General features: G+C 40.5%; 1 protein-coding gene across 5 annotated transcripts in view; it reads right to left on the bottom strand.

Annotated features, from left to right (window-relative positions):
* Positions 1–23018, bottom strand: part of OPCML (opioid binding protein/cell adhesion molecule like) — a 548902-nt gene that overhangs the window by 511349 nt on the left and 14535 nt on the right. The window lies entirely within an intron of this gene.

Genomic DNA, 23018 nt, shown 5'->3' with positions numbered 1-23018 from the left:
ATAAGGGAATTTTGGCTCCTCAGCAGCTGGAAATGAGTCATTTCAACAACAAGTATGTATGCCAGTCTCGTGGTTGCCAACTGACCAGGAGATGAGGCACAATTCTGTGAAGCCAGAATGAACCCACAAATAATCATTCCGTGGTGCATGAACAGGCTCAAAAGAAGAAAGCTAAATCTCATAAACTCCTTACCAAAGGACAGTTAGCGAAATATCCTGACTTTTCAGACATCCATGAAGACGTCCCAAGGAGAGTTCCCCCCGAAGTTTCAGTAACTCTCCTAAGAATAAGCGGATTGTCATGATGTGCAAAGGAAGTCCAACCCAGAGAGCATGTGCACCTCCTGGTACTGAAGACATTGGTCCAAGCCCCGAGGGCCCTGGAGCTGTTTGCCTGGCAGGGGGAGCTTTCACTTGGGTGTCTCCCCCACAGGTTCTGTGACCACCACAGGGCAGAAATATGGCTTACAGACTCTTTGCTGAACATCCTTCCCTTTCTCTACTCAATGTCTAAAAATGATAATGTTAGCAGTCTTCTCTGTTTATTTAAATACAAAGCATTTTCATTATGTCTGTATTTGTTAAGAAGATAAATAGCCTTCCCTTTTCACCACACAGGATCTTACCCTCAGATACCCTAAAGGTATCTGGTGAATCTTCCACTGTCCTCTCCAGAACAGAGTAAATGGTGGAGGTAGGACTTAACCAGTTTCAAAAACTGGAACAAATTGAAACATGCCAACTAGATACTCTACCTTAGGCTCTGAAGAGCATTAGAACATTTGAAATCTTCACCATCCCACACAAAGTCATGCAGCAACATGGGATCTTTTTCAAATATAGAAGAAATGAGGTCCCCCAAAACCATAATAAAAAGAAGGAATAACAACAAATGGTGAGGCTGCAGGGATCTCAGCTGTTACACTGAAATTCTGGCCATATACTTCATAAAGCTAGACATCGCAAAGGTAAAATAGCATAAGGAAAATGTTTATATAATACAGTAAGCTATGAACGCACCAGGTGAGCAAGATAGTTTTGAAAAATAATGAAATAGTTATGTTTGGACCAATGTTCATAAGTCGCCAGGATGTGAAGAACTCTGTCCACCTCTTGGTTTGGGCACCAGTGAAGCACAATTAGGAATTAACTTCGTCTCCAATACCATTGTCCATATAGTTTCATAAAACACACAAACAAGTTAAATAAATCTTTGGAAACCGGTCATTAATATGCTCATAAAAATTTAAAAATTGATTTCAAAATGTCATTTCAAAGATATTGGACTGGCAAGATTAGTATTTTCAGGTACTGCCAAAAAGAAAATTTAAAAAAACTATTTCATAAGTCTTGAAATACTATGTTTGGTTCATCCAAAATTCAGTGAAGCCAATATTTCTTCATAATGTTATCCAGGATGCTAATTTGTCTCCACGATCTCCTCTCCTTCCTCTCTGTTTATTTGAATACCTTCAATTGTGTGTATGATTCCTAAGCTGAAATACAGGGAGAAATTTCAGGAACCAGTGAGGGAGATGGAGAGAAGAAAAACCCAGAGCAGAAAAGGTTCTGTTGAGTTGTGTTATGGACACCTGCGTAGTCAGGTGTCAGACTAGTTGCTGGCCACAGGTGGACTGGCTTCTCTTTAGTGGTAAATCCAATCTCAGGCATCACCCCTAAGATAGCTTTCAAAACAGTCATCTTTTACTTAAGCACACTAACCAGTTTATCAAATGTAGGCCTTTATCTCTTGCATCAACTAACTAGGAATGTTTGCTTTTGTTCTTAACACTCCATTCAGCCCACAACACTCCGCCTCCTATCTACTGTTGTCAGAACAATCTGTAAATGACATCATGACATGCATAACCTTTCAGTGACTCCCCACAAGATGAACCCCACGCCATGGCTTCCTAGGGCCTTCCAGAAACAAATGAGCAAATTAGCAAGCCATTTTTCACCATGTACCAAACATATGTCAGAGGCTGTTTGACACTTTCATATTTATTACCTTAACGGATCCTTATAATAATCCTTCAGAAGAGGTATTGATGCAGTTAGAGTTGCCTAAAGATATAATTTAGAAAATGTTATATATGTAATTTGGAAAATATTTTACCTATTACCATGATCTTTTTTTATTTCTTCTTTTATTATTTAAAAGTAAAACATAAGTTGCAAGTTGTCACAGCTACATTGATTGAAATTGAGACACGGCAACATTATGAGATTTTATGCACTTGTGTTAGCAAAAGTAACTTAAAATCAATGACTGAGAGAGAAATTATTCAGGAAAATCTTAATGACTTATTATAGTAAAAACACTTAAAAGAACGCATCCATTAATGGAGGACAATTACTGGAAAGTAAATTTATTATTCAGGAAATCAATTAACTAGTATTTAATTACTTAAAATTATGATCCCTTCATAAACATTGGTACACTTTGCTTATAAATATCACTTCTGATTATGGTTCATCAGGAAACAAAATGACTAAGTTATGTCATTGAAAGTAATTTGATTCACTTCACATTCCCATTTTCTGTCTCTCTCTGTGAATTACTGTCGTAAGGAGCCAAAAGAGCCAAAGATGAGGTGAGGTTATGAGATTTCCCCCCTCGTTTCACAAGGTAGATGTTCAGGCTCAGTGTGATCCAGTGTGCTGCCCAAGGCTGCACAGCAAACTGCAGCAGTTAGTGAACCGGACCTCGGCTGGATTCTTGGAGAGCAAAAACGCAGACGACTCACCGGGACTAGTTATCTCACAAAGCAGGACTTGTTTGCAGCAAATGAGGAGCCCATGTGGAATCACTTCCAAAGCCATGACTCCCCACATCGGGAGCCTCTGTGCTTTTACCAAATTCATGCATACTCATGGTGGCGTTTTTTTGTCACAGTACGTAAGAGGTGGTGGCGGGTGGCACATGCACAGTGGCAGGTCATGCTTCTTCACATGTCGCACGTTCCAAAAATGGCATCCAAACTCCTCCCCGAGAAGGAGATTTTGCTGTTGTAATGAGCTCTTGGTCACCTTAAGTTCATAATGGGTGCCTTAACCAGTTTGAGCTGGTTCTTTTCTGGCTTCTTTCAGTGGCCTCTGCAAGTGCTTCTCCAGAGGCTCTACCTTCTCCCTGGCAAATACGCCAACAGGATATTCTGTTATTTTCTCAATCCAATCTGCAGTATTGCTGGGGCAGAACCCCCAGACCCTGGCTTCCTGGAAGTCCCTTCTCTGACCACAGCTCCCTCGGAGCTCGGAGGAACCAAAGGTGTGCACTGCCTTCCTTTTTCTGTTCTGGAGACAGTAAAAATCCATGACTGCTTTAGAAAGCCATGGGACCCAAGTCTCTCTCTAAGCCACTCAGGAGAGGGTAAGTCACATGGCTAACCCCTCCCTCCCCGTTCGCCCCCCAGCCCCGCCTCTTCTTCATTTTACTAGGTATCCTTTTGACTCATTTTCCGGTGTTTTCTGCCTTTGCTATTGGCATAACATCCTATCAGTGCAGTTAATTACATCCACTTGGAGTGTGAAGGACAACTTGATTGTCTCAAAGAGCCAGGGGCCATATAATCCATCTCACTGCACTCACAGAGCGAGTTCTCAATCGCCTCTGCTGCAAGGAGACTCGAGGGGCAATCCTAGGCAACACTCGGGCCCCCAGGCCCCTGGGCCCCTGCTCCAGATCTACACGGGCTCTTCAGTACCTCCACAACACCACTGTCCTCCCAGCTGTAAGAAAGCATCCTTTTATCAATTCTGAACTTGGTAACACTCCATGTCTGCATGTCTGATTGCACATTCTCATTATTTTTGTAACTCTTCTGAAAAAAAAACCAATAAATAATATGGTTGTTTATCTTCCTATGTAATGTGGTTAATCCATTGTGACCATAAGCTTCCTGTTCCAGTATAACATTCATGTAATTGTTTAAATTTACCTAATGCTGTATAATTTCTTCCTTCTGTGTGTGGAAGAATGAACAAAAATTGAATTGACTTAGTTACTCCTGTGGACTCATGTCTTTATCCCTTTGTCCTTTGAATGGAGAGCAGGCTGAGACACCAAAAGACCCGCAAAAGGAGGGGGCACTGCTGTTCCAGAAGGCAGGCTCCCTCCCCAGTCCCAGACTCCTGGAGGCTGCCCAGGAGGATTCGGCTCACTCAGGCTCCTTCGAGACCAGGATGCCCAATGGTGTGTGGTGTGGCCGATGACTCCTGTGCAAACCCAGAGAGGCCCCTGAGTTGTGAACAAAGTGGGCAGAGGGGTGGAGGTCCTCTTGGAAGCATGACAGCAACCCCCTGAGGTGCAGGCTGAGCACAGCAGCAATGGAGACTGTGCATTAGCACCTGGCACGAGGTCTGAGTGATGCCTGGAAACACTCTGCTGCAGTTTCAGCTTGTGGAACTGCAGTGCTTTCGCCCTAGCTGTGGACTTGTCTCCATGGGACAGACACTGTGCATCTGACTTATCTCCATGGGACAGACACTGCCCATGAAGGAACTGGCCAAATTGCCCTCTGGGCTTTCACAACCCTGTGACCCTTGCTCGCATCAGCTTTGTTCTTAACTTCTCTTTATGTTACCCTCCTTTCCTTTCTTTAAAAAAATTTTAAATGACACCAATTCAATACATCTAAGAGATTCACACTAAAAAAGAGTACACGGAGCACATAGGCTCGCCTTTCCCTCCCCACCTCATCCTCGGTGCCTCCATGGAGGTCCTGCGCCGACCTGTTTGCAAACATTACGTGTGTGAATTGTATACACACGTATGCGCTCTATAAACATGTCATGTGTATTGTGATGCAGCCTGCTTTTTCTCCTCCCAGGAAGACCTGCACCCTCCTGATGGCCAATGGACGTCTGTGCTGCAATACCCCATCCTCTGCAACAGCTGCGGGGTACAACGCAGAAAGGCCAGCGGGGCGTCAGGTTACTTAGCCCTGCAGATTGTGTCCACATTTTTGCCCAGCCACCACCATTGGGCAAGGGGCTTGGTCACCTGCAGCACCTCCAGGAGACTTTTCTAAAAGTGCCCTCTAGTTTTTATATTAATAGATACCACAAATGGCTTTTTTCCCAAAAGATTCACAAATCTATATTCTCACCAAAAATGTTACAGAAGTACTTTTTCCTTGAGACTTCACTGACACAAGCTGATTTGTTTTTACTAGTTTTGGGAAGGTACTTTGCATTCTGTGTTTTAATCTGTGTTTTCCTGACTACTCATGAGATTCAGAATCCTCTCACACACAGATGCACTGTTTTACTTCAAGGAGTTGCTGATTCATGTCACTGACCATTGTCTATTTTCCATTGTGTTGTCTTTTCTGTTGGTGATTCATAGTTGTTCTTTATATAATTCAGATATTAATGTTATAAATATTGGTAATCCTTCCCTAGACTACCACTTGCCTCATAACTGCTTATGTTGTCTTTTTCTTTTTAGATTTTTTTGTATTTAACAAGGCCAGTCTAACAACACATCAACCTTTCTTCCTTCATTGATCTGGGTCTCTTGTTCCATTACCAACAGTTCCTCACACCCAAGACCATGTGCGCGTGTATGTGTAAAATTCTCTACTTTCTTGAGTTGTCAGAGCTTTTATCTTTTTATTAATGCTTAGCTCTCTGATCCATTTGCGTTTTTATAATAGTATAGGGTGTAGTCTCACCAACTTGCAGTTTATGACAGCATATCACAGTTTTGTATCTTCCTGAGATTCTTTATGCTACTTTTTGTAAAAGGACACTATAAATAGGCAATTAAAATCACCTTTATAACGTCATCATTACCAAGAAAGACAGCCTCTTCTCAGGGGCTCGATCTCACAACCACTTCAAGGACCCTTTTCTCTATAACCCAATCCCCCAGCCTAGACATGCCATGCCAGTGTGGAACGTGAAAGCCAGAGCCACGTGGGACTCTTCTGCTGTCCCGGTACCAGTGTTCTGGAGAGTCACAGACATCATTCATGACTTCCCATACATAGTCGTCAAGACGGAGAGAGGAAAATAGAACTGTCTCTAAACTTGAATTAATCTAAATCAAAGATAAGTTCATCTAAATATCAATCTAAATAAAATCTAGTATTAGTCTAAATACCCAAGACCAGAAACCACACCAAAAAAGCAGAAAAAAAGAAGATGAGCTATGAGGAGGTGAAAAGGTGTTCAAAGTAAGGAGCACAACTAGGATTTCGGCTGTGCCCGGTGGAGGAGAAGGGGAGACAGCCTGTGGGAGGGCCAGGGAGCAAGAACACCGTGGGCAGCTGACCCAGCCTGGGACCGGCATTCGAGTGGAGAAAATAGGAGGGGAAGAGTGAGGCTCGTCTCCACCCACCTCTGCGCTCAGTGTTGGGATTTTAAGAGGTCATCGTGGTGGGCAGGGTAAGGTAGTTAGTGAGGCGGATGAGAGGCTAGATTCTTCCCGTAAGTAGGGAATCAAACTCTATCTAAAGCAGCATTATTCTTCTCATTCATATTTTATTGTACAATGTGATGTGAGCTTCGCATCGGGCCCGGAGGTGGTTTTGCTGACCCTGGACTCTGGAGATTAGTCCCCCAGTGCATAGAGAATATATCCGCCCCCACCCAGTAATCAGCTCCAAGCTACTGTAACAAATCCATCATCTGTGACCAGCAAGGCAGGCTCTTGAGCATCGATGTGAAGTTAATTAGACAAATATCGTACACTAAAGTCCAATTGATTATTAAGACACCATAAAGAGGATTAAATATCACGGCATGTACCGGAAAGGCTATATTATACCTTGAGTGCGCCTGCTCAGCCTTGCGAACTGTGTGGAGTCATCAACCGACAATTAGCATTCAATAGCAGCTATGGCCTATTTTTATCACTGCTGACTTAATGAGACAGTTATTGTTCTCTCTGTTAATATCTATCGATTACAGTTTAAGGCTGGGCATCAGACGTACTTGCTCTCAGTTAACTGTAGGGTAGTTGGCATGTTTCCCCGTTGAGCCCGACTCACTCCGTCTAACTCAGGGTAGACAGGGGGATCTTTCTGTGACCTGAAGAAGGCGTGGGCTGAGAGAACCTTACAACTGAGGGAGAAGAGAGAGAGGTGCTGCCTCCTGGGAATCTGGGAAAGAAGAAAACCACAAAGCAGTTTTCAGGTTCCTGATTTCCTCTAAAGAAATTCTAAGTCTGGAAGCTGTAGATGGTTGGGTTGCCATGGCGCCTGGGGCAGGGTCAGCCATCATCCCTGGAGTCGGAATGAAGAACCTGGCCCTGTGCCGAGGGAGGCACCTGAGGCCTTCTCCATGCAGTGGAGCAAGGGCAGCACTCAGCCGTGTCTGCCACTCTGGGCTAGGATCCGTGGTGGCAGTGGCAGTGGTTTATGCCATTCAAAGTCCTGCTCCTATCACTCCAAACTGCTGTACCTCTACTCTGGAGTGGACCATGTGAGATTGTATATCCACCAGTTCTTTATTTCTAAAGTAGCCTTTAATCTTGGTGTACCATAATTTTAATCCCTTCTTTTTTTTAAGATTTAATTAATTAATTTTTGTAGAGAGAGGAAAAGAGGGATTAAGAGAGAGAAACATTGATCAGTTGCTTCTTGTACCTATCCCTACCAGGGACCAAACCTGCAACTCAGGCATGTGCCTGAACTGGAATCCAAGCAGTGACCTTGAGCTTTGCAGGACAATGCCCAACCAACCAACGGAGCCACGCCAGTCAGGGCAGTCTGCCACGATCCCCGCACCAAGCTCCTCTGCTTCCACAGCCATCCCCATGCAGACGGGACATTTCTGTTGTTATGGTTTCAATGTTTTCCTGTGTTATGAGGGTTAGTCTTATGTCACTGGCTTCAACATAATCTGGCAATAAGGTAAAAGATTACAATATAATCTTTAATTTTCTGATTTAATTAAGTAAATCAAAATTTCTTTTATCTTTCTTATCATGCTATTTTAACATTTACTTTTTAAACTTTTTGAACCTTTTTTTAGTATTATGTTTAAGGAGGTAAACATTCAAAAAGTAAAGCATACAAAGGACACTTCTTAAGAGCACCACTCAGTGATCTTTTAACCTATATTCTTGTGTAACAACATGCAGATCAAAATATAGAGCATGCTCATGATGCTCTGAGTCTTCTCAGGCCAACATTTAGGCATCAACCTTCAAAACTCTTCCTATCACTGCCCGAAGTCACTGTACTAATTTTACCATCATTGATTTGTTTTGTCTGCTCTTGAGTTTCATAAAGTTGAAGTCATACAGTGTGTATATTTTGATGTCTAGAAAACATTATGAATATAAAAATGAGTATATCAGAGTCATGGGCTTTTGATTTTTTGTAAATCACTTAACTTCACTTTACATCTCCTATAAGCTAATCCTGTTTTCTGACATGTTTAGCTGAAGTCTTGTTCTTTTTCAAGTTCCTAAGGACCTAGACAGTCTTCATTATGACTCTACAATCATCTCCCAACTTGCAAGTAGATTGACGTGAAGACATGGAGACTATAAAGACTAAAGACGTATTTACCGCACATCCGCCTCCTCAACTCAACTTAGACTTGCCAACAAAATGTGAAAGGTTCTAAAAAAGTCAGTTTTGTCAATCTTATTAAATAGGAAAGTTGGGAGAAGGTAAGGACAATGACATCTTGACTGAACTGGTGTCTTGTCCTTGGATGTTGTTGCGTATGGCTCAATTCACTGCAGGAGCAAAAAAAAAAAAAACCCCAAAAAGTCAAGCTGGATTAGTCTGAAGAGCTAACTGCAGACTGGTAAGGTATACAATACACAGAACTAAATATACCAGGTCTGGCAGAAGTAATGCCTGCTAGTGTGTGGTTGATAGGGTAATAATATGAGTGTAATAGTTTATAGTTTTAATTTGAACATTTTACCCACAAATGTTATATGGTGTGTTTGAGTGTGGTATTGTTACCTTACAGAATTACATGCTTATGATTTTTAAGCATGTAATAAAAAGGGGCATTATTTATGCCAGACCCTGTACACAAAAACTGGCAATTTTCACCATATCAGCATCAATGTAGTGGCATGAAAGAAGACCATCCAAGCCAGAGCAGGCAATATCTGAGGCAGTAAGGAGGAAGGCAGCCATTTCAACCTTAACTCTCAAACTTGGATTTAACTGCAAGGCTTAGGTCCTTGATAGAGACCAGAAAGAGAAAAAATGACCTCAGTTTTTGAAGAATTAATTTACCAGGCAGGCTATCAGCACAGAGACCAACAAGACAAGGACATATAAGACAGCAGTTTTCAAAGTGTGGGCCAAGCAGCTCTAGAATCACGAGGAGACTTGTAAGAAATTCCTCTCCCCAGGCCGTGTGAATCAGAAACTCTGAGCTAAGGCCCAGAAATCTACCCTAACAAGCCCTCTGGATGATTCCAGTGCTGGCTAAAGTTTGGAAACACGTGAGCCCATGAAGAGGTGGGAATAGGGTGCTAGGTGGAGCCTGCTCCTCAGCAGTCAGGGGGCCATGTCAGAGCCAGGCTACAGTCATAAACAGCTGCACTGAGTCCCAGGGCAACAGGCTGCCGCAACCTCAGTCTGTCCAGTGGAAGGGCTGGTCCCAGGCATGAAGACACTGCCCAGGCAGAACCCACGGAATCCAGGGGAGCCTGACAATACACATGCACCTTGTCAGAGGACAAAGAGGCTCACCTTAACACTTCTGGGACTGCTTGCTTCTACCTTTCTGTGCCCAAACATTACGAACTTTTGAAAGGTGGAGCCTGTGCTTCTTCATCTCCACCCACAGTACTAACAAAATGCTTGAACCATAATAGGGACTCAAAGAGTATTTGTGGAATGAATGAGAGAGGGAGGGAGGGAGTGAAAGAATGGATAAACGAAGAAGTTAAAAGCAGAGCAATGTATTGTATAAATCCATGCATATAGCCCTGGCCAGGTGGCTCAGTTAGTTGCAGCATCATCCCATACACCAAAAGGTTGTGGGTTCAATGGAATTGAACACACCTAGTGTCCTGACACACCGGTCAGGACATACACCTAGTTTACGGGTTTGATTCCCTGTTGGGATGCGCACGACAGGCAGCCAATCAATGTTTCTCCCTCACATCTCTCTCTCTCTGTGTCTCTGTCCCTCTCTGTTTTTTTCTCTCTATATCTAAAATCAATAAACATATCGGGTGAGGATTTTAAAAAACATCCATGCATATGAAATGTCCAGAATGGGCAAATTTATTGAGACAGAATGCAAACTGGTAGTTGCCAGGGGCAAGGCGAAAATCGAAAGTGATTGCTAATGGACACAAGGTTTCTTTGCAGGGAATGAAATGTTCTGGAATTAGACAGTGGCAATAGCTGCACAACCTTGCGAATATGCTGAAAACTACTGAATTGTACATTTTTAAAGGGTGAAGTTTATGGTATGTGAATTATATCTCAATAAAAATAATTACCTTTTTTTAAAAAAAGCTGAATGTGTGAATATCAAGCAAGGCACTTTGGAATAAACATATAAAACCCCAAAGCTATTCTGGAAAGACATCATTGGGAGCCTCACACAGTGAGACTTATCAAGACAAAATAAGACTGGAGCAGTCCGAGTGCCCCCCCCAATCTCATGCAGGTTTACTGGACCAATACATCAATGGCAACCGGGCTCCAAGGGGGTCTGGAGCAAGCTGAGCCAGATACCTTATTGTTTCTGAGTTAATCTTTTCAAAAATGGTTTTGCTACTAGCAGCATAGGAAAGAGCGTAAGACCAAAGTCAGTATCAGGAGTAGGTTCTAAGCTCACTCAGGCTCCTTAGCAGTAAACTGAAGAAACAGTAACTGTCCAAACTCTCCCCCAAGAGTTTGGTGAAGGTTCATGGGGGTAACTCCTGGGAAAATGCTCTGTTAATTCTAAGATGTAAGGAACCAAATTTGGTGGTGGTGGTGGTGGTGGTGGGTGGGTGGAGAAAAAGCCTGAAAACGACTGTCTCCCAAGAAAGCGGGGTGCTCTTCCTCGGCTCTCAGGGGTCCCAGGCTGATGGAATGGGATGAAGAGGGTCTGTCCCTCCAGGGCCACTCCCAGTCCCCCCATAAGGAGCTGTGCGGATAGGGTCCCGAGGGCCACAGGCAGCCAGTGCCCAGGCCAGAGAGCTGCAGCCAGCTTCCTGGGCCTTTCCGCAACACGAGCTCCTTTTACGAACCCTCCGTGTTATTACCACCTATTTCTTTTTATGCTACTCCCAAAATACCACCATTAATCTTTTGCACTCCCTGAAGGCAAAACACAGGTAATTGGATTTATCTGGTTTTAGAATTTGTTAGGTTCCGTTACGAAATAAATAAATAACTGACCTCGAAAGAGAGGAGAGCCTTCCCCGGCCTGCGCCGTCCTGCCGCGGCCTGCGCCCACCGGAGCCCGGCACAGCCCGGCCTCATTAATCTTGGCTATCTCCTCCCTGCACCTTTCCCTCCTGTCTCCCAGCGAGTCCTTGGTTCGCCGAGGCCTGATTTAAGAAGTCCCACTGCTCTGACCCATTCAGCTGCAGAAGCTGCTCACTGGGCATTATTTGCCCCGACGTTTTCTTCTCCCTTTGACTTGGTTGCCTCTCTGCACCACCGTGTTCTCACTTCCATCTCCGACCATGGCTGCTTTCCTTCCTGGTTTCAGCGCGGGTGGTGGGTTAAAACTCAGCAGATCTCCCTGTTTTTTCGTTTCTTTTTCTTTTTGTGTTATAAATGTGCATCGATGCAGAAGTCATTGATGGCCACATCGAGGGAGCCACCTTCCGTGTTTTTTCTTTTTATCACAGTTGGACTACCTCAGTGAGCAAATTAGACACATTTTTCGATTTAGTCCTTCAACCCATATATGCTAAATTCTGTGGAAAGCACCTACTGGGAGATGTGCTCAGGCTACTCCTACAATCCTCCGATAAATCTGACCACCTCCACCACCCTTCAAACCAGATCAGTAAACAGTGTTTACATCACCAGGCCCTTGTCTACTACTTTTGCCAACCCAACAGCAGCCACCCACCTGCGCCTTGCTGATGCAGACCGCCTCCCACTATAAGGGTTGAAAATGCCAGAAACCCACCTTCCCAGCCCACTTTTCTAGCTGAGGTCTCAATACATAAATGCAATGCAGGCCAATGCACCACAAGGCAATCTCCTAGGAGGGAACCTCTGGAAAACATTTTCAAAAGAGAAACCCAGAAGCCACAATGATGACTCTTAGAACTTTGTTCTGTGAAAATGTGATCAATGGAGCTGCTGCAGCCATATTGCAACCACAAAAGGCAAGATCTCAGCACTTTAGTTCATGGAAACCAAGCCCGAAATTGCCTCCCTCTAGTGTCCTTATTCAGTGAGATTCTAACTATTTACATTGCTTTAGTGTCATGTTTTATTACTTGCAGCTGGAAGCATCCTGATACATGATCCCCATCTCCTGCGATCATGGCTTGATTGCACTAGAGGGAGACACTCAACCCAAACTGGAACAGTCAGATTTCATTTCCTCCAAATTTGGAAATGGGTAAAAAGACATGCTAGACAATCTGTGGAGACTAGTTTGAACTGAGATGAGAAACCATGAACTCAAAACATGTAGAATGGCCTCTCATTCCTTGTGGAAATGGAAAACTGATAGGGGAAAGGAAAAGAAAGCATGCATTCAGGGTGAGTAGGGATAAGAGACCGTGTGACCACACAGAATGGCTGCCTGGTTCTTCATTCAGAAGCCAAAGTTCTTCATGCCTCCCAAGCTCCATGGTCCTTATTAAAACACAGCCTACTTGTTTGTTTAAATAGTTGTAATAAATTTATGTAAGATTTAGCAAAAAGACCAAATATGTTGCACTCAGAAATACTGATATGGGGAAGAATGAGACATTCTAGCTGGCTTCTACGAACTCCCGTCCTCTGAATGCTCTGGGGACGTGGACAGACTGGGTTGCAGTCAGCAGGACAGAGGTGATGCAAGAGTGGAAATGGGGCCAGGTCACTCCCTCTGGTACACAGAACTAGTTTGGGTTGCATGTGAATCAGATGCTTGGTCTCAATATTCCTATTTGTGTATTCCCATTCTTGTGGCTGGACAGAAATTTGTATCCTAAAAAAAAAAAAAGAAAATCTTCCTGGGTCACCGTGATGACCTTTAGGATTGGAGAGTTTGGAAACCATGCAGATGAAGAAGACCAAGAAAAATCAGAAAACATTAACAAAGGAAGTAGTATTTGAGAGGGGCCTAGAAGATGAGGAAGACCTGCCATGCATTTAAAGAGGTTGGAAAAGAACTTCTCAAGGACAGAAAGTCAACTGCAAATCTCTATCCAAATAAAAGTAGCTTATATTCTTGCTGCCTCTGTTATGATCACAAATACATAAATGTCTGCTGTACGTAATTACACAACCAGGAACGTGACAAGGACAGAGAGACAGACGAAATCTATTTGTGCAGAGCATCTTAGGAAGTACTAGAGACAGTTAAATTGAAATCCTGTCCCTGCCCTCAAGAAATCAGCATCCAGTTGAAGAATAAAAAAAAGGAAGCATGTGTACGTACATGTGCATGTGTGAGAGAGAGAGACAGAGAGAGGACAGACCGTGAACAAGCCCTTTGATCACCAAACAGCAAGCTATACCTGTAAATATGACAAATAGAGTGAAGGGCAGGATGATCGAAGCCAGGCTGAGTTACGCAAAGCTTCCCATGAGTTTTGGTTCACGATTCAACTCTCTGAAGACCTTTAAATGTTCTTTGTGAGTCAGATCAACTGAAGACAAATTCCCACAATATTTCTTTGAAAAACTCCTAATCTAGGTTGATGATTCTTTTCTTTCAACACTTTATTTTCCTTTGGCCTTTTTTTTTTGCTGGATAGTTTCTGAAAAGAAGTCTGATATCATCTTATACGCATTCCTCTATAAGTAAATTTTCCCCTACATCTGGCTTCTTTCAGGATTTTTTTTTTTTGCCTTTGAATTTCTTCAGTTTGAATATCATATGCTTAGGTGGTTTTCTGTTTTTTATTTTTGTTTGTGTTGTTTTGTTTTGTTTACCTTCCCTGGGTTGCATAAGCTTCCTGGATTGGTTGTTTGGTGTCTGACATTAATCTTGAGAAATTCTCAGTCTTTATTGTTTTAAATATTTCTTCTACTCCTTTGTATAATTTTGGAGATTTCCATTACATGTATATTACACCTTTTATAACTGCTCCACAGTTACTGAATATTCCTTCTGTTTTTTTCTAATCTTTTTCTTTTTGTTTCATTTCCTTTCTTTTTTTTTTCATTTTGGGAAGTTTCTATTGATATATCTTCAAGCTCACTGACACTTTCCTCTGTGATGTGCAGTCTACTAACAGACCAATCCATCGAAAGCATGCTTCATTTCTACAACAATTTCTTACAGCATTTTCTGTTATTCTCTATTAGAATTTCCATTTGTCTGCTTACAATACCCATTGGTTCTTTCATGTTGTCCATTTTTTTTCCCATTAGAGCTCATAGCATGTCCATCATAGTTATTTTAACTTCCTGGTTGGATAATTTTAACATATCCAATCTGGTTCTGATGCTTGCTGTGTCTCTTAAAGCTGGTGGGTTTGTTTGTTTTTGCCATTTGGCTAGAGGGAGCTCTAGTTGGATATTCCCTTTCTACTACATAAAAAGCTGGTGGGTTGTGATAGGGTATTTCCCTTCCCCTAGTAGTTTAAGCTCTAGTACAACCTAATGCAGCTGGACTCTGGTAAAATACTTTCCAATGAGAGCAGGCTTTCGGCAAGGAGAATGGGAGGCTTTGGGTATATTTCTCAGTGGTTACCCTCCTCCTGCCAGGTTTCCCATTTTCACCCTGAAAACCTGCTGTAAAACTCACAGCCAATGCGAGGGCTCCACTACCACTCTGCTGCCTGGAGTTAATTCTCAAGTTCACTGACACTCAGTCTCTAACAATAAGCCAATTAATTGCCCTTTAAGTGTTCCTAGAAGAACCTGGGTGCAGCAATGGTTTCTCCTCAGCAGCTTACTGTGTCTACCTGCTTCCAGTTTTCAGGGTGGCAGTTTATCCTGTGGACTCAATTCTCTGATGGATCGTCAGTTTTCAGCTCAAATGCCACAGCATCAAACAAGTAGTTCCTGACTGTGATAGTGCAAATAGAGCCAACTGTCTTTCTCGATTCATTTACTTTATTATTCTTCAGAGCACACATCACTGTGTAATGTTATCTTCTATTTTAATGAGTTAATGGCTTTATCATGTTCAATATTTGCCTTTCTGCCCTAGAACATAAGCTCTACAATGTCAGAAGCTTGGCCTCTTTTGTTCATGTAACCCCCTGCTCCTACATCACTGCCTAGAAAAATAGTATGTAACTCATAGCATTCAACAGATGTTTGTTGGGTGAATGAATGAATAAATACATAAATCACTCTTGGTCTATGAGAAGGTAGATGGATGGACAGTGTGAAAAACACAAGAAAGATATCGAATATTAATCCTCATGAAAATGCAAATTAAAATTGTACAATGGTACACTACTTCCTACATTCACTAAAGAGCTAAAATTAAACACTAAAAGTACCCACACTGCTGAAAGCTGGGTAGGTGGAACAAGCGAAGTTCTCACACATCACTGGTGGGAATTTAGTTTGGTTTTATAACTTTGGAGAACAATCTGGCTATTTCATTAAAAGTTAAACTTATACTATGACTAAACAATTCCATTGTTAGGTGTTTTCTAAGAAAATAATAAAAAGAACATTTACTCACAGACTTATACTAAAATATTAATTGTATGTTTACTCATAAAAGCCCCAAAGTAGAAACAATCTTAATGCCAATCAGCTAGGAAATGGAAAGAAATTATTGTATATACATACAGTGAAATACTATTCAGCAACTGAAAGTGAATGGACTATAAGGAATCACATGAGTGGGTATCAAAAACATTATGCTGAAGGAAAAAGTCAGATGTAAAATAGTACTATGTGATATAGTATCATTCTATTTATATGAAATTCTAGCACCCACTGAACTGATCTATGGTGTCAAAAAGAAAATTGATGTCTCTTTATGGACAGAAGGCTGAGGAAAGGAAAGAAATAATAAGATTAGAGCATAGATCAAAGAAATACCAAACAGAAAAAGATAATAGAGAATCAGTAAAACCAAAAGTTAGTTCTTTGAAAAAAATAACAAAATTAACAAACCTTTAGCCAGATTGACTAAGAAAAAACAAGAATAAAATAAAGGACATTAAAACCAACTTTACAGAAATTAGAAGAATTATAACAGTACTATAAACAATTTTATGTCAACAAATTATATGTACTAGATAAAGCTAACATATTCCTAAAAAATACACACACAATCGATAGTACTAAATCATGAAGAAATAGAAAATGTGAACAGATATATAACTAGTAAGAAAGACAAATACCATATGATCTCACCTATAAGTGGAACCTAGTCAACACAACAAACAAGCAAGCAAAATATAACCAAAGACACTGAAATTAAGAACAAACTGACAGTAACCAGAGGGGAGGTGGGAGGGTATAATGGGGGAAAGGGAGGAAGGGATTCTAGGAACATCTATAAAGGACACAAGGACAAAGCCAAAGGGAGGTGGGCTCAAGGGTGGGAAGTGGGGATGGCTGGGGTGGGTGGAGTGGTGGGGGGAAAATGGAGACAACTATATTTGAACAACAAAAAAGGAGATTGAATCAGTAATCAAAAATCTCCTAACAAAGAAAAGTCCAAGACCAGATGGTTTTACTGGTGAACTCTACCAAGTATTTAAAGAAGCATTAACAACAGTTCTCCCTGAACTCATCCACAACCTTGATGAGGAGGGAACACTTACAAACTAATTCTGTGAGGGCCAAAATTACCCTGATATCAAAGTCAGACACTGCAAGACAAAAAATCTATACACCAATATCTTCTACGACCACTGATGCAAAAGTCCTCAACTATTTATAGCAAACTGAACTCCACAGAATATTAAAACATTATACACCATAATGAAGTGGAATTTATTTCTGGAATGCAAGTATAATTCAACATACAAGTCAATCAATGCAATATAACACATCAGCAGAATAAAGAAAAACAATCACCTAATTGATGCAGAAAAAGCATTTGACAAAATTCACTACCCTTTTGTAATAAGAACACTCACAAACTAGAAATAGAGGAAAACTACATTAACATAATAAAAGCCAGATATGAAATATCCATAGCTAATATCATACTCAATGATAAAAGAATAAATCTTTTCCTCTAACATCAGGAATGAAGCAAGAATGCCTGTTTTCATCACTTCTATTCAACACAGTACTGGCAGTTCTAGCCAGAGCAATTAGGCAAGAAAAAGCTCTAAAATACACCAAAATTGCAAAGGAAGAAGTAAAAATATCTCTTTTTGCAGATGACATAAACTTACATGCAGGAAATCTTAAAGATTCCACAAAACAATTTTCAGAACTAATAAATTGCTTCAGCAAAGTTACAGAATACAAAATTAAAACATATAAACCAGTTGTGTTTTTATGTACTAACAATGAACAATGCAAAAAGGAAATGTATATATTTTATATATTGTTATATACATATACTATAGTAATACTTAGTAATAAACTTAACTTTATTAATACTTAGGAATAAACTTAACTTGATAGATATTTAGTAATAAAATTTAACACTTAGTAATAAATTTAACCAAGGAGGTGAAGGATTTGTACACTGAAAACTACACAATGTTGCTGTAGAAAATTAAAGACAATAAGTTAATAAAAAGTCTTCCATTTTTACAGACGGTAAGATTTAATACTGTTAAAATATCAATATACTTAAAGTGATCTACAGAATCTATGCAATCTCTATCAGCACCCAGTGACTTTTTTCTTCAGAAATAAAAAATTTACCTGAAAATTCATATGGGATATCAAGTGATACTGAGTAGCAAAAATAATGAAAAATAACAAAGTTGAAGGTCTCACAGGTCCTGATGGCAAAACCAACTACAAAGCTGTAGCAATCAAAGCAGTGCAGCCCTGATGACAAAGACAGATATACAGACCAATGCAACAGAAGAGAGAGTCCAGAAACAAACCCTTGTGTATATGGCTAACAAATTTCAACATGATATGAAGGCAATTCAATGGGGGAAGGACAGTCTTTTCAACAAATGGTGGTGAGAAAACTACACATCCACATGACAGTGGATATCCATAAAGCAATAAAAATGAAGATGCCATTTTACCTTATACAAAAATTAACTCAAAATGGAACAAAGAACTAAACCTAAGAGCTAAAACTCTTAAAGGAGAACATAGAGGAAATCATCATGACCCTGTATTTGGCAGTGATTTCTTCGATAAGGCATCAAAAGCATAAGTTACAAAAGAAAAAAGACATAAATGGGACTACCTCAAAATTAAAAGCATGTGGGCCTCAACAGAGTAAAAGGCAGCACACGGGTGAAAGAAAACATATGCCCATCACGCGTTTCCTACAGGATCGGCATCCAGAATATACTAAGAGTTCTGGCCACTAAACAATAAAAAACTAACAACCTGATTTTAGAATTAACTTGAATAGACATTTCTCCAGTGCATATATGTGCATATATATGTGTATATATATATATATATATATAGCCAATAAGCACATCAACAGCACTTGTTAGGAAAATGCAAATGAAAATTACAACATGATACCACTTCACGCCCATTAAATTGGATATTATTTAAAAAATTAAAAACAGAGAGTGACATCAGCACCCTGACAGCATGAGAAAACCTCCAGGTGTCTCCCCTTGAAGTCACAAGTTGGACAGCCATGACCCAACCAAGGACTACTCCCTGCTCCACACACAAACACGGCTGAAAGGCCCACACCCTGAGACGTTCCAAAGTGGGCACATTGGAGCGCACGAGGTACTCTGGACAGGGGAAAACAAAGACAAGAATGACAGAAACGGGCTTCCACTTGCCATAGCCCCACCAGATGAGGGGTCAGCGGACAACCCCCACTAAGCTGACCTAAGGGTAGAGGCAGTGAGCTGCCCTTAGTCACCAGTACACAGTGAGGCTGAGCCAAGAAGCAGAGACGTGAGCCTCGCCAGCCACCAGCACCAGGCAGACAAAGCCACGAAGGCAGGAATCTGCCCCCTTCACCCACCTCTGTGCCCTGTCCACCATCGCAACCCTCATTTCATGGATTGCAGTGCGGCAGAAGCAACATGTCGGCCCGAGTGGTCTGCACTCACCGCAGTTAAACACAGCGGATGCAGTGGCCTTCTCCCTCACCGCAGTGAAAGACATGGAGCTGTAGATGCAAGCGCCCTTCTCCCTCACCCGTACCTCACCCACTCATCATGGCAGAGCCTGGTAGAGGCAGCTGTAACAGTGCAGAAAAAGCACAGTGGGGCTGGTGGCTTCTGGTTACAGGAGAGTGGCGCCGGGAACGCACAGGCACAAAGGGGACCGCTGGCCTCAACCACCATGGGCTCAGTGCCCTGAAAATGAGGCGACTGCGCAGTGAAGAGCACATCCACCTTCTGGCGCTGCGCAGGGCATCTCCCACAGGGAAGGAGACACCGTCCCACAGACGGCCCGAAGGCCCCACAGCTCGGACAGCAGAAAATAAAGCCCTGTGCCATGTGGGCACCTTTGTTTTCCTTTGTTTCAGGAAAACGAAGGCTTGTACCTGTCCAGCTACCAAACGTAGAAGAAAATCAAGTGCTCAAAACAAGTTTTATTTCCTCAAATGCACAGGCAGAGAAACAATCCATCAAATACCATGCATAGCCCAGGTAACAAGGTAAAGGAAGAAAATTTAAAATCTTCAGAAAATAAACTTAAAGACATGGAAGACTGTGATTTAATTACAGAGAATTCGAAGTTGCAGTCCTGAAAAAACTCAATGAGATACACACACACACACTCAGAAAAGCAGTTCAACAAACTCAGTAATAAAATAAACATACAAAAGGGTACTTTACCAAGAGATTACAACTCTAGAAAAGACCAAACGGAAATCCTGGGCTGCAGAACTCAATAAATGAGATGGATACTGAACAAGCAGCCTTTGGAAACAGAGCAGAACAGATGAAAGAAAGAATTAATGATAGTGAAAACAGAAAGACAGAAATGACTCGGGTGGAAGAAGAGAGAAAATTAAGAATAAAAATAAAATGGAAAAGCTCTGTGAGAATTATCTGACTCCATTAGAAATAGCAACATAAGAATAATGTTATGGAAAGGATACCCAAAGGAGAGGAGAGTAAGAAAGGAACAGAAAGCTATTTTAAATGAATAACAAAGAGAACTTCCCCAAACTATAGAAAGAACTGGAACTTTAAATCCAAAGAGCTAATAGAACCCATGATTATCTCTATCCAAAAAAGGCCTTATCCAGGGCACATTATATTAAAGCTGTAAAAAATTAATGACAAGGAAAGAATTCTTAAGGCAGCCAGAGAAAGAAGACTGCAACCTATAAAAGAAATCCCATTAGATTAACACTGAATTTTTCAGCAGAAACCCTATAAGCTATGAGAGAGTGGAATCAAATATTCAAAATATTGAAAGAGAGAAATCACCAGCCAATAATAATATATCCAGCAAAGTTATCTTTTAGATATGAAGGAGGAACAAAGCCATTTTTTCAGGGAAAAAGAAGCTGAGGGAATTTACCACCACGAGACCTGCATTACAAGAAGTGATGAAAGGCGCTCTTCTGCCGAAAACAAAAAGACAAAGGGATAATAAAACTGTAAGATGACTCAAAGACAGACAAATCAGAAAATTGCAACTCTTATTGAGAAGAGGGTATTGAATATTTAAATATAAAGTTAAAGGAGATAAAAGCATTTTAAATAAAGAAGACAATAGCTATTGCAATTTGGAAATGAACACACAGCATAAAAAAGGATAATGTGCAACAACAAAAATCTATAAGGGGATGGGGGAAGGAATTGAACTTGTACAAATGAATGGAGATGAGATGCAATCAGAAGAAAAAGAATTATTTTTTTTACACATGAAAGTGTTTTTGCAAAATCTCAATGGTAAACAAAAACAAAAATCTAGAACTGAGAAACATAACATACAAGAAGAGGAAATGGAATATACAAATCATAGAATATCACTAAGCTAAAAATAACAGAAACACAAGAGAAAAGAAACCATGGAAACCCAGACATACCAGAAAATAAAAGATAATATGGCTACAGAAAGTTCTCATATATCAATAATCACCCTAGATGTAAACGGACTGAACTCACCAATGAAGAGGCCCAGAGTAGTAGGATGGATTGAAAAACAAAACACACCCTGGCTGGTGTGGCTCAGTGGAATGAGTCCCGGTCTGTGAACCAAAGGGTCGCCGGTTTGATTCCCAGTCGAGACACGTGCCTGGGTTGTGGGCCAGGTCCCCCATAGTGGGCACATAAGAGGCAACCACACATCAGTGTTTCCCTCTCCCCCTCCTTTCCTCTTTCTAAAAATAAATAAATAACATCTTTAAAAAATAAAAAAAAAGTCTAGCATCATCTTAAAAAAAAACAACTATTTGTTCTCTTCAGGAAACCTGTTTCAGCTGCAGACAAACATACATTCAAAGTGACAGTGTGGAAGACGACACTCCAAGCAAATGGCACCCAGAAAAAAGTAGGTGTGGTCATATTTACAACAGACAAAATAAATGTTAAGGTAAAAAAGAAACAAGAGACAAACGTGTAATTTAAAAAGATAAGGAGAAAAGACATAAGGAAGATATAATACTTATTGATTTATATGTACCCAAACAGGGAACACCAAAACAATATATAAAGCAATTACTAACAGGAAAAACAGGAAACAATATATAAAGCAATTACTAACAGGAAAAAAAGGAAAAAGACTAACAAAAATACAATTACAGTAGGGAACTTAAATATACCACTGAAAGCAATGGATAGATCATTCAAACAGAAAATCAATAAGGAAATATCAGCCTTAAATGACACATTAGTCCAAACGGAAATAATTGATATTTACAGAGCTTTTCACCCCAGAACACCAGAATATACATTCTCTCTAGTGCACAAGGACATCCTCAAAGATAGACTATATGTTCAGGCACAAGACTAACTTAAGAAGATTGAAATCATACAGAGCATACTCTCTAACCACAATGCTTTCACACTGGAAATTAACTGCAAAGAGAAAGCTGGGAAAACCACAAATATGTGGAGTTTGAACAACATGATACTGAACAGCAACTAAGTCAAAGAAGAAATAGAAAAAGAGAACAAAACTGATATAGAGACAAGTGAAAAGGACAATATGACATATCAAAAACTTTGGGATGCAGTAAAAGTTTATAATAAGAGGGAATTTTGTAGCATTTACAGGTGTACCTCAAGAGAGAAGAAAAATCTCAAATAAACAAACAATTCACCTTAAGGAACTAAAAAACAAAAACAAAAAACAAGCAAAGCCCAAAGTCAGTAGAAGAAAGGAGATAAAAAATTAGAGCTCAATTAAACAAAGTAGTGAACAGAAAAACAATGAAAAAATTAATGCAACAAAGAACTGGTTCTTTAAAATGATAAATAAAATCGGCAATCCTCTGGCTTCACTCACTAAGAAAAAAAGAGAAAAAGGCTTAAATAAACAAAATCAGAAATGAAAGAGAAGTTACAAGAGGCATCACAGAAATATGAAGTACTACACAAGAATACTACAAGATTATAAGCCACCACATTTGATAACCTAAGAAGAAATGAACAAATTTTTAGAAATATATGACCTCCTAGACTGAATCATAAACTGGAAAAGCTACATGGACACATTAACAGGAAGAAGTCATTTAAAACCTCTCCAAAACAAGATTCTAGGATAAAATACATATAGTCATATATATTATTAAATGCAGAAAAAAAGCATTTGATAAGATACAACATCCCTTTATGATGAAAACACTCAATGAAATGGGTATAGAAGGAAAGTTCATAATACAATTCACACATGACAAACCCTCAGCTG

Source organism: Artibeus jamaicensis, unplaced genomic scaffold, assembly GCF_021234435.1.
Source record: "Artibeus jamaicensis isolate MK-2021 breed Jamaican fruit bat unplaced genomic scaffold, CSHL_Jam_final scaffold_660, whole genome shotgun sequence".
Classification (NCBI taxonomy): Eukaryota; Metazoa; Chordata; class Mammalia; order Chiroptera; family Phyllostomidae; genus Artibeus; species Artibeus jamaicensis.
This window is presented reverse-complemented; position numbering and strand designations above follow the sequence as displayed.